At 35.7% G+C, this 13,447-nt stretch overlaps 1 pseudogene; it reads right to left on the bottom strand.

Annotated features, from left to right (window-relative positions):
* Window positions 1-261: 261 nt before the first annotated feature.
* Window positions 262-6,629, bottom strand: LOC105963045 (uncharacterized; annotated as a pseudogene).
* Window positions 6,630-13,447: the final 6,818 nt, after the last annotated feature.

Here is a 13,447-nt window from a genome sequence, read left to right on the forward strand (position 1 = left end):
CCGTACAGAAAGTACATTTATTAAGATTAGCAAACAACCTCTCTTTCCTTAAAACCTTTAAAACAAGTGCTAGGTGTTCAACGTGATCATCAAGGTTTTTGCTATAAATCAGAATATCATCAAAATAAACCACTACAAATTTACCAAGGAATGCACGTAATCATTAGCCTCATAAAAGTACTAGGTGCATTTGTAAGCCCAAAAGGCATAACCAACCATTCGTACAAGCCATATTTTGTTTTAAATGCAGTTTTCCACTCATCACCTTCTTTCATTCTAATTTGATGATAACCACTCTTAAGAACAATTTTAGAGAACACGCAAGACCCATGCAATTCATCTAACATATCATCTATTCTAGGAATAGGATGACGATACTTTACCGTGATATTGTTGATGGCTCGACAATCAACACACATCCTCCATGTCCCATCCTTCTTAGGTACTAGCAACACCGGAATTGCACAAAGGCTCATACTCTCCCTAATATGTCATTTCTCCAGTAGCTCATCAACCTTCCATTGAAGTTCCTTTCTCTCCTCTGGGCAACTCCGATAGGCTGGTCGGTTTGGAATTTTTGCACCGGGTATGAAGTCAATTTGGTGCTCAATTCCTCGAATTGGACGTAAGCCTGGTGGTATCTCCTCGGGAAAGACATCTTCAAACTCCTGCAAAAGTGAAACAACATTGCTCGGTAATGATCCGACGAGTTCGTTAGTACTCAAAAGGGCCTCCTTGTACATAAGTACTATTAAGGGGTTGTTGCGATAATAAAGCTCTCTTGATCTCATTTTTGTTTTGCAATGAAGTTGTATTTTTCCCCTCGTGCACTCTCATTTTTTTTATCACGTCTTTTGTTTTGACACTTCTCTCCCTTTCTCTTTTCTCCTTTTTTTTACTCAATCTCACCATCTCTCTCTTTTTCTTTACACTTCCCACTTATTTTTGTATCTTGAATTGATCTTCAAGAACTTGTTTTGGACTTAACGGTACAAGTGTCATGGGTTATTTTTTAATGATAAAAGAGTACCGATTGGTGTATCCGTCATGTGTTGCTCGGCGGTTGTACTGCCACGGTCTCCCCAATAGGACATGGCATGCTTGCATAGGCACCACATCACACAACACTTCATCCCCATACTTGCCAATGGAGAATGCCACTAACACTTGCTTTGTCACCTTGATTTCTCCACTATTGTTTAGCCACTGAAGTCGGTATGGTCGAGCATGCCTCAAGGTAGGCAACCCCAATTTCTCAACTAATTTAGTACTTGCAATATTAGTGCAGCTCCCACCATCAATAATAACGTTGCAAACCTTACCATTTACAAAACAACGAGTATGAAATAAGTTTTCTCGTTGATTGTTCTCTTCTTCTTTACCTTGTGCACTAAGAGCTCGCCTTGCCACTAATAACTCGCCCTCTGCAGAATATTTCTCTTCGTATGTATCTCCAAAAGATGGCAACTCATCTACCTCGTCTTCATTTTCATCCTCCGATTCGATCTCCCCTTGGGCATTTATCACCATAACCTTTTTGTTCGGGCACTCACTAGCTATGTGTCCCCTGCCATGGCACTTGAAACACTTTATATCTAGATTGTTAGAAGTGGAGGGTTCAGTGTTACCTAGTTTGAATGTTGTCGCTGGTTTGGCATCCTTAGAAGGTTCGAATTTAGGTTTGGTTGATGGTCATTCGTCCCATTTAGGTGCTGTCTTCCACGAATTTGAAGTGGTTGCACCTATTCCCTTCCTAACCAAATTCCTCCGCTTCAGTTATTACTCAACTTTGATAGCTTGGTGCACCATATCCGTCAGCTCCACATAGTGTTGCATGTCCACGACATCTGCTATTTCACGATTTAAACCATATAGGAATCTAGCCATGGTAGCTTCCCTATCTTCTTGTACACTTGCTAGGATCATTGCAACTTCCATCTCTTTATGGTACTCATCGACGCTCCTCGATCCTTGAGTTAGGCATTGTAACTTGTTGAACAACTCTCTGTGGTAGTAGTTTGGAATGAAACGTTTCCTCATGATGGCCTTCATCTTATCCCATGTCTCAACAAGTAGCTCATAATTTCTCCTCATTTCCTTCAACTATTGATCTGTTAAGTGTATATTTTTACACTTAATCGTACCTTTTAATTGGGGCTTTTGGTGTGTTTTAACGATAATTGGTGCTTAAAAAGTTGATTTATTGTATTTTAGGTACAAACTGAAGAATTGGAAAAGTATGGGGTAAAAACTGCAATTTTGGAGAAAATATGGGCCAAAAGTGAAAAAGTCAAAAATTTGAAGAACTATAGCCTGGGACGGCAGTCCCAGATTTACACTTAAAACTGGGACGGCCGTCTGAGAAGCAGAAGCAGTCTCTGGTTTTGAGACGGCCGTCCGAGTTTTAGTACAAAATTCGGGACGGCCGTCCGAGATGACGAAAATGCACAGTAAAGGAATCCTAATTGCACAACGAAACTACCTTCTTCTCCAAATTTTCCACCCTATATAAGACCAAGCCAAGCACACAATTGGGAATCCATCTTTTTACGCAAATTCAAGAGCAAAGAAGATCAACGAAGATTCAAGCATAGTTTTTCTTATTTAATTTATTTATTTTATTTTCTTTATCATAAGAACTACGAGTAGCTAAGTCCTTATTTCAAGGATTTTATTTGGAACCCTATGTGGGATTTATGAACCCTTTTCTATGATTTTATGCAAGTTTTAATTCCGGATTATTTCTTCTACTTGTTTTATTAAGTGCATGAATTTGATCACCTTACGTGCTTTTATGTTATTATTAATCGCATGAATCGGAAGATCGGGTTAATAATTAGAACTGTAGTAGAAGAGCTTTTTTGGTATTAACATAGGAATATAGTTAATCTCTTAGATAGCCATTATTGAGATTTGTGTTTAATGTTGTGTTCTAAAATTAATTGCGTAGGAATACAGTAATTGAATCTAGAGTATTAGAATCGTAATACACGCGGAAGCGGATTATGATTAATTTAGCATCTCAGATTAATAATCCGGGTTAATTACTTGCATATTTGAAGGAATTGGGGGAGTAATAATCACATAGGGGGAAGAATAAAATCCTAGGCTTGCTTTCTCGGATCAATCTTCGTTTTTATTTGTTTCTTGCTTTTGTCTTTTTAATTGCTTTAGTTTAATTTAGTTAATTAATCATCTTTCGACTGTGTAGGGTGGGCTTGATAGCAATTGGTAGAATTTAACGTCTAGGATTAGATAATTAAATATTCTCTGTGGGATCGATACTTGGACTTAAAAATCCACTTTATTACTTGTACGATACGTGCACTTGCGTGTAGGTTATCCACCAACAAGTTTTTGGCGCCGTTGCCGGGGAATATTTTAATTATTTATTTTATTCAAGCTCTAAATTTGAACAATTTTCACGATTCACCCAAATTAATTTTTAGTTTTATTTTTTTTTCGTTTTAATTTTTTTTAATATTTTTTTTTCTTTGGTTACATGTCAAGTTACAATTTTCGCGCAACTCAAACGGGATATGAATGGCTTCCGTCTGGCGAATACCTCCAAAATACCTATGATATGCCGTCACTTTGTTCAATATGTGGTGGAGATCATTACACTAACCAATGTTCGTATGCACCGAAAGCGAATAATTTCATAGATAATACCAACGACGGTTATTGGAACACATACACCATCACGTACGAGCAGAGCATTCCAAGCCACGATTTCCACAATTTTCAACATCAAGAGCCGCAATTTGATGATTTTCAAACCTATTATGCAAGGCCACGAGAATCCACTATTGAGGAGTGTTATAGGAAATCCATCCTTGAAGATTTTATGAAATCCACTCAAGCATCTATCCGAAGATTGGAAATAATGTTAGAAGAGATGAAGCTCAAGAGGTCTCTTGAAAATATTTCAGACAATATCGAGAATGGTTGCAACAAAGAAAATCTGTCTGAAACTTGTAGTGAGAAAAATCCTTTAGACCTAGGAAATAGTGTCGATGAGAGGGAAAAAGAAATTACGAAGACGCTTAAGGATGATGAATCTGAGAATGCAATCGAGCTAAACTCCAAAGATATCTCGGAACAAGAGATGAAGGAGATGGATGTGGTTAGTGCAAATATTCAAATTGAGGATCTTATCGTTGTTCCTGACGTGGCTTTGAAGGCATCAATAGAGGTTGATGAGAAGGCGAATGTGTTTGAAGTGGAGGTTATACGAAGACTTGAGGCTTTTGTGTACCGATTTGAGGGAGCGGGTGATGAAGATCCCATCTTGGCTTCGTACCGATTGATTACAACCAAGAAAGACTACAAGCTAAAGTGGACCCTGACATATTGCAATGTTATTCATACATTGGTCCCAATTTAAGTTATAAAGCCAATGGATGGATGCGCATTCTACAAGGCTTTGGATTGGACATAAAAATTTCAAGAAGCAAAGTCTGGCTGAAGACTTAAAACTTAGCGCTTCTCGGGAGGCAACCCGAGCTTTACTGTTTTTCATATTTTTCTTTAATTTTATGTTTTATTTTTATTTTCATAGGCATGCATTCTAATTAATTTATTTGATTTCTTATTTTTAAGGTCGGAATTGCGATCGGGGTGGTCATCCGAGAGACAGAGAGGGCATCTTCGCAAGAGGAAAATCAAATTTCTTTCCCACAAATTCTCACACCCCGAGGACAACGATTCCGACTAAATCAGGTGTTTTCTATCCTTAAACTTTGTGTTAATTTCGTTGAGGGCAACGAAAGTTTTAAGTTTGAGGGTGAAAAACATGTTTTTGTGCTTATTTGCTTTAGTTTGCATGCATCAGGTTTTTTTTTTTTTTTTTTTTTTTGCTTTTATCGTTTTTTCCGGAATTAAAAAAAAATGCTTGAGTCGAACGCATCGATGAGTTATGATGATGAGAGATGATCAGTGTTTGATGATGAAATTACTTGTTTTGTTGTGATAAGGATTAGATGTTTGTTTAGCTTTCGATTCAACGGAACTTAGAAGCGAATTATTGCTAGGAATCACACTTTGTGCATTGCTTTGGTTGAATGTTTTGTATTTTAAATTTGGAATTAATTTGTTCTAGATCATGCTATGTTCAGTTTTAAAACTCACCTTGGGAAATTTATGATACGAAGTATTGAGTAGTGAGTGATTTGGGATATGATTTGGGCCTTCTTTGAACCGTTTGAGCATTTCAAGCCGACCTTTTTATCAAAATTATCATTAGAACCTTGATTTGAGCCTCGGAGAAAAGGTGTTCTTTCTTTTAGCCAAAGTGTATAAGGTAGAAAAGTGGAGATTCTTGAAAAATTACCCCCTTGGAGTTCGGTCGAAAATTTTTATAAGGTCCTTCTTCTTCGAAAAAAAAAAAAAAAAAAAAGAGAACAAAAAAAGAAAAAGAAACAAAAAAGAGAGAGAAACAAAAAAAGAAAAAGAAGAAGACGGAGACTAGAAGGGAGAAGTAAGGACTAGTTGTTGAATTGTTTTGAAAGCTCGATCTATTGTCTTAAGAGCAAAAGTGGAGACTTTTGAAATTTTAAGAATCGAGCTGATTAAAGTCCTTAGAGGTGAATTCATTGTTTCAAACGCCTATCTTTCAAATTTTGGCGTAATCACCTCAATTCAAGAAGAATAGCCACATATACCCATATTTCCTACCTCGAACCAAAGAGCCTAACAATTGAAAGCCACAAAGCCACAAAGCCTCAATGCTCCCAATAGCTCAATGTTCGATATTAGTAGAGTAGAATAATTTGGTGAGTATTTGGAGTCAAACATATGCATGTAAGTATAAATTCTTTCTATCTTTAATTTGCAAATATTGGATGCTTGAAGCAATTGTATGATTTGTGGTTTTTGATAATGGTCAGTGACTAAGTGCTGTTGAATTTTGAGCTTGCGAATGCCTAAGAATTATCATTATAATTACAAGTTCTGAAAACGTGAAGTTGGTCATTGATCTATGTAATGAGATGTAGTAGTTAAGTTATTTGCTTATTGGTAGATTTTGCTTGAGGACAAGCAAAAGTTCAAGTTTGGGGGTGTGTTAAGTGTATATTTCTACACTTAATCGTACCTTTTAATTGGGGCTTTTGGTTTGTTTTAACGATAATTGGTGCTTAAAAAGTTGATTTATTGTATTTTAGGTACAAACTGAAGAATTGGAAAAGTATGGGGTAAAAACTGCAATTTTGGAGAGAATATGGGCCAAAAGTGAAAAGGTCAAAAATCAGAAATATAGCCTGGGACGGCCGTCCCAGATTTACACTTAAAACTGGGACGGCCGTCTGAGAAGCAGAAGCAGTCTCTGGTTTTTAGACGGCCGTCCGAGTTTTAGTACAAAATTCAGGACGGCCGTCCGAGATGACGAAAAGGCATAGTAAAGGAATCCTAATTGCACAAGGAAACTACCTTCTTCTCCAAATTTTCCACCCTATATAAGACCAAGCTAAGCACACAATTGGGAATCCATCTTTTTACGCAAATTCAAGAGCAAAGAAGATCAACGAAGATTCAAGCATAGCCCACCAAATAATAGCATAATCAGTGAATTCAATTGCAGCAAGCTTTACCTTTTTGTTTTCGGAGTAGTTATGACATTCGAAGACCATTTCTATCTTCTTCTCCCATTCTAGATAAGCCTCTGGGTCATTTTTTCCTTGAAATGGAGGAATCGTCACCCTGATGTTTTCCTAATCGTCATCTTGCCTAGGCCTTCTTCCATTATTAGCACATCTATATCCATGTGCAAACCTTCCTCCATTCATTGGACGTTCATCGAGCTCCTCTTATTCTTCTTCATCTTCAGCATCACCCCATTGTGCCCTTGGTTGCACTCGCCTAGGTGGGTTGCCTCTTTGTTGTCTCCTCCTCCAAGTTATCCATCCTTTCATGAATTTGCTTCAACTCCATTCTCATCACCCGCCTCATCTCGCTCATCAATGCTTGCATTTGGAACTTTGAAATGTCTTGTTTCCCCTCTTCAATTGAATTATCTCCTCCGTTTTGTGACATGTTACGAGACCTGTAAGATATTATTAAAGAACCTCACAAACACTCCCTCACGTGTTTCCCTCAATATGATGTCACTCACTCTCGTGTTTAACACTCAATCGGCTTTTACCCTCTTACATTCTCACCACTCTGCCTTTTTTTTCCGCTTGTTGTATCTTCTTTTCACTCTTAATTTAACTGAAGAACAACCGAGAATCAAATAGCAATTCAAAGTGAGAATCAATCAAACAAATCACAAGAATCAATAATTAATTCCTAAGGGATTGATGCAAGTAATCTTTATAGAAATAAGTGCTATTGAATATGGAAATCTAGGATAACAAGAATAGAGATACCATATCGAAGATTACGCAGATATTTTCTTTCCTTTCCTTTTTTTTCTTTTTTTTTTCTTTCTTTGAGCAACAAATACGAAATTACAAGATAAATTGAAACTTGCCTTTGAAACCAAGGCTCTGAATACCAACTGATATGAACTACGCCAACATGTGACGAAACTCAATAACAATATATGCTTTTGGAACCCCAAGACTTCCCAAAAAACAAGTTTGTCGAACCCTGACCCAATGATTAGTAAATCATGAACCAAGGTTACAACGGACACGAAGACGCCACACCAAGAATTCAAGATAAATTCAAGAATCTTGATGATAAGTCTGATTGTTTGAACGCCACAAGATAACCTGATAAGTTCAAAAGCTCTTTAAGATAGAAAGAAGAATACTAATATCTCACAAAAATGATTTTTGAATTGATTGTCGAAAGCTTACAACTTAGCCCCTTTATATAGGGTTCAATATTATCTAATCTATGGAAAGAAACTAAGAACAAGGAATTATTATCTATCTAATCAAATTAGTTCTTCTCTTATGGTTCCATTTGCATCACCATTCGGTAGTGGTTGCACTCCATTCTGTGGCAGAACAACGTTCTAGTTCAGCGTCAGGATAGCTTTCGGATTATCAGCCGGAATGAGAGGTTGGGGTTGCGACAACGAAAGATGGTTGATGGTTTCTTCGGCCATTTTTGCAAATTTCAGGAACAAGATTTCGTCTTAAGATTGTTGTAGAAATTTGCTTTTATTGAATTTACCGAGGCGAGTTGTCTCTGTCCTTAAGATGAAATTTCCTCGCTACAGTGCTTATTGCTTTAACGGAAATCGTCTCCCAAGATACAACGGCAAGACTTGGAATAAGAGCACTCCAAATTCCAAGTACGGCGATACTTTGTATGGAACTTTTCGAGAGAATCTGGAAAAGGTAGACTAGAATTGCAGAAGAAGAGAAAATTGTTTTCAGATTAAAAGTGAGGAGTTATGGAAAATAAGGGGTCTATTTATAAGACATGAAAAGTAGTGTACATTGGAGCAAAAGGTGCAACTGTTAGATCGAATCGGTTGCACCATTACGATTTGAGCCAATTGGTTTGCAATGGTTCGGCTGCACTAATTCAAACCAATTGAGCCAATTCGAGATGGGCTTTGGGTAAGAGGATCCATGGGTCGGCCCATTTCCTAATGATTTTAGCCCAAAAAAATAAATGTGTGATTTAGGCCCAAGCCCAAATCTGAACCGAGCCGAGCCAGCCGATCAGATGGCCAGTGGCGGCGACGCGCGCCTGGGCATGAGTCAAAACTCATAACATATAGGTATTTCCCTCAAATAAGTTTGTATTCCCAAAGTGCTCAATCCTTCAATCCAACATTGAGCTATATAAATAGCTCATAATTACACTACTTTCCCAATTTGAGATAGCTTAAATTGCTAAAACTCCCACAATTTCTTGAATCAACCTACACTCTTTCAACTAGTATTTTTTCATTCATCCCAAATTGGATTTTAACATATAGATACACTTTTCATAACTACTCATTGTGTAGATTAATATAATCTAAAGAGTTGTCTCAATTATCAAATAGACCAAACACAAATATTGATCAAAGACTCAACTTTAACCAATTTTCCCAATAAATACTAGGGTTGTTCTTGGGACATGGTATGCACAAGCATAGAGTTGATCCATAGTTGGCCAAGGGCGGCATTATCGTTGTTTTGCTGATTACTTTCGATGGGCAATTTTTTCTTTCCTAGCCACTTCAAGTTACTAGTGTCTGATTTGTAGCGAGTGGGCCCGGTGAATAGTAGCAAAACGGCCTGAAAATGAGGTCCGATCGCCAAGGGCGGTATTATCGTTGTTTTGCTGATTACTTTCGATGGGCAATTTTTTCTTTCCTAGCCACTTCAAGTTACTAGTGTCTGATTTGTAGCGAGTGGGCCCGGTGAATAGTAGCAAAACGGCCTGAAAATGAGGTCCGATGTGTTTGACTGGCCGGATATTTTTCTCACTGTCTTTTGGAGAAAAAATCGGTATTCTCTTCTTATTTGTCATATTTACTCAAGAAAACTATATTATTCCCCAGGTGTAGCAAAGGGCACGACCCTTTTAATACAAAACTCTTAATTTTGACCTAAACACTAACTCCTATTCTAATTCAAACTCCCCTACTAACATAACTCACTATAACTAAATTTATTAGAATCCTGTTATAATTAAATTACTCTAATTAATCAATAAGTAATGACTAAACAATTGATTGAAATAATAAATCGTAACAACAAGTACGAACTGTGATGTACATAGACCATATTCTAGTGAGTTTAAGTTGTATTCGAAGCAACTAAATAGAAGCCAAGCAAAAGAAATTGATCAGTACAATAAAACCTGAAGAAAAATAAAATAGTTAGCCGACTAAGTTAAAGTCGTTTGTTTCCCTAGGAAATATATATATATATATATATATATATATATATATATATATATATATATATATATATATATATATATATATATATATATATATATATATATATATATATATTTAGTTTGACGGGCTCTATCTTAATTCCACTAAGCCCAAAATATATTAATTGGGGCCAAAGAAAGCTAAAGACATGACAAAAGATTTTGAAGCATAAAGTCCTATAAAGCCCAAAATTTATCTCCCTGTAAATTTCTATGAGTCCATTTTTAGAAGTAATAGATACTCGATAAATTAATAAGCTCGATTAAATAATATATTTTTTTCGGTCTCGATTCGAGAATTACATGTTAAATTAATATTTTGCTAAAATTATAACATAATACATATTTGAAAATTCTAATAAGGCCCATTTAATAAATAATAATGCATATAAATAACTCTTTAAATTACACACAATACAATACATTTATGATAAATATATAAACATATAACAAATATGTTTTAGTTTTTTGTGTCTTGTTGAAGTTGACATTTCTCATTTTTCTTAACATTGAAAAAACTTCTATCTTTTTTTTTTGTCATAAGTCAACAAAATAATTATTAAACATTATTGTTGTTTGAAGGCCTTCCATCGGGAAAATATTTTAATAGTGATTTTTGTTGGGTTTTTTAATAAAAATAATATTTACTATAATAGTTTCTTTTGACCAATTTATGATGTCATGTAGACCAACATTTTGAAACCTACAAGAATTATATTTGCCTCATAAAACCTCCATAAATTTTCCTGATTCTATATTAAATATAGCTTTTATGATGACCTTATTTTACACTATAAAAGGGTGGCTTTGTGACTTGAAAAAAATAGATGAGAGAATATGAATAGTGAAGAGAAAAATAAACACTTTTCACTCATACTATTTACATATTTTGAGCTATTGTTGTGTGTCGGGTGTAAGCTTCTACTTTACTCAAACGTGCAGTTTCGGTGAAATTACAGCGGAGAGATAGGTTGGGTTGTTGTATCCCATAGGCGACACGATCAGAACCTTTCTGCACCTCATTAGAGAATGGGTCGTGAAATTCGTCTTAAGAGAGCGACCTAGTCCGCGCCTCACCTTGCCTATCTCCATTATATTAAGTACATTATTGCAGCTAAGTATCAACTATCTAAAAGAGAGCAAATAGACTACGAGCTTCAATCCGTCAATTTCGTGATCGTTCGTCAAAGTGTAGTCGTGGTTTCAACAATTTCTAATCTTATATGACATTTCCTAATTGTACAAATTCTTCGCAGGAACACATTTTGAAATTTCAAAAGTCTAGTTAAGTGAGATGAAATAAGATTCTGCAGATTGAAAGTCATAGCAGCATAAAATAAATAAAATAAAACGCACATAATTCGGGCACATATAGCAGATTCCGCAAATTTGAGAATCTTTCGCTGCAGAACCATTTTCAGAAACGAAATGCCACATTTATTTTTTGAAAAAATCAAAAGGCACCCAATTATATATAGGGTACATAGCCATAAACCTCCTTAACTATGCCCATTTTTGCGGATTACAACCTCAACAAAAAAAAAAAAAAAGCTGCACGATCACACCCAAACTCGTTCTTTTGTATCATGTTACCTATTTTCAAGCCATTTCGGGCGGAATTCACAACATGTGCATTGCACATGGCTATTTCAAGAGCTTCATCGTCTTTTCAAATCAAAACCCCCCAACCCCTTATTAAACGTGTTGAAAGTTTCCTTCATTTCTTATGTTCTTCCTCAAAATGACAATCCATAATTCTTACATTTTTTCCTCCTTTTCTCTTGAAATGTTACTTATTTGAGAAGAATCCCAATAACTTGGGCTGCCTTTTTTTAATGTTTAAAATACCATTTTTTTTAGTTTAAGCAATTGAAATCAATCAGAGGGCGACATGGCGCAAAATATATGGCAATTGAATCAAGAGGAGAGCTCGATCTCTCAAAATTTTCTTGCTCTTTGCTTCTTGAAAGAGCTCTTCCGACATTTTCACTTGCCCTGAGCTTGTGAAAAAACTTGTCAAAAAGAATTGTTGCTCATTATTTCATCTGTATTTTGGCATATGTATTTTGGCAGACATATTTTTAAGATTGTTTTTATATTCATAAATGTGATAGCTTTTTATGTATGTGTATTGCTTTGATTCATGGATGCCTGTGGGTTTCTTGGACTTTTTGTGTAGAGACTGAATCAATCTAAGTATAATTTCCCGATTGAGATGGAATTTCTGGGGAATTAGACGATTTGGGCAAGTTTTAAAGCTAGTTCAATTGAGTCCTTAAAACTTTCAATTTCACCCCCAAATGATATATTCACATAAAAGATGAAAAACCCCCTGGACATAGCCATGTACCTCGCACGTGCGCCGGAATATATATTCGCCTGAAAATTAGACGTAGGTGGTTAAGTGCTCGAAATAACGAGTTTGGGCGTGCCTGTGGAACTTTGTTTTGTTGAGATGGTAATCCTCAAAAAACGGGCAATGTTTATGTAGTTTAATGTTATTTACCTTTTCATATATATACGAGCATGCTAATGTGTACACGACGATGTTTGGCAGTACCGGATACGTTGAGGTCATACGCAAGTGTGACTGGACCTCAGGGCCTTGTCCACAAGCTTACTGGATGGACATGAATGAAATGGGATTGGTCATTGCTATCAAATACAATGCATTAGTGTTAATTTTGACTCAAGTAGGTAGTATGACTTACCTTCCTATATTTGGCAGTGGTCACTTATCATGTATGATTGTTGTGACATTGCACAACAATCATTTCATGTTTGTTAATTTGGTCGCGAATAGTCCTCTACCACCAATCCATCCGGCATGGGTACACTATAGAGCTAAAAACCGGAGGCACTTACTCAAAATGTTCAAACCCCGACTATTCTTGTACGAACAATTAAAGTCTGGTCGGTAGTTCAATTTGTAGTTGTATTTGAATTCTAGTTCAATTTGTATTTGTATTTGAATTTTAGATCAATTTGTAGTTGTATTTGAATTCTAGTTCAATTTGTAGTTGTATTTGAATTCTAGTTTAATTTGTATTTGTATTTGAATTTTTAGGTCAATTTGAGTGTCTGAAATAAATTGGTTAAATTAAAAAAAAAAATCAATTAGTGATTTCGTATTGCATTTCACGAAACATTACATTATATTTCGCGGAAAAATCTACGAATCGTAAGGTGTAATTTCGTGGAAAAATTCACGAATTATAAGGTGTAATTTCGTGGAAAAATCCACGAACTATAATGTAAAATTTTGTGGTTTTTGTCACGAAATAGGTGATTTTTTTCAATCCAACAGTTTCGTCCTTCATATTCTATAACAATAAACACTTATATTTCTTGTAAAAATACACGAAATTATTGAGTGAATTTCGTAATATAACACACGAAAATAGCGGACGAATTTGAGTTTTTTTTAGGAAAGTTACAAATGAAATAAATCGCACTGCAATGCGATAAAAGTTACACTATTAATAGCATTTCAGGTTAAAAAGGGACATCCAACTTTTTTGTATTTCAAATATTTACAGCCCATTCAAACTTATTTGCACATAAGGAAAACCCTTTTATATATACCAAAATTACGTTCAATTCCTTGAAACTC

The sequence above is a fragment of the Erythranthe guttata genome, chromosome 2 (assembly GCF_056151865.1).
Source record: "Erythranthe guttata isolate IM_541 chromosome 2, IM_541, whole genome shotgun sequence".
Lineage (NCBI taxonomy): Eukaryota > Viridiplantae > Streptophyta > Magnoliopsida > Lamiales > Phrymaceae > Erythranthe > Erythranthe guttata.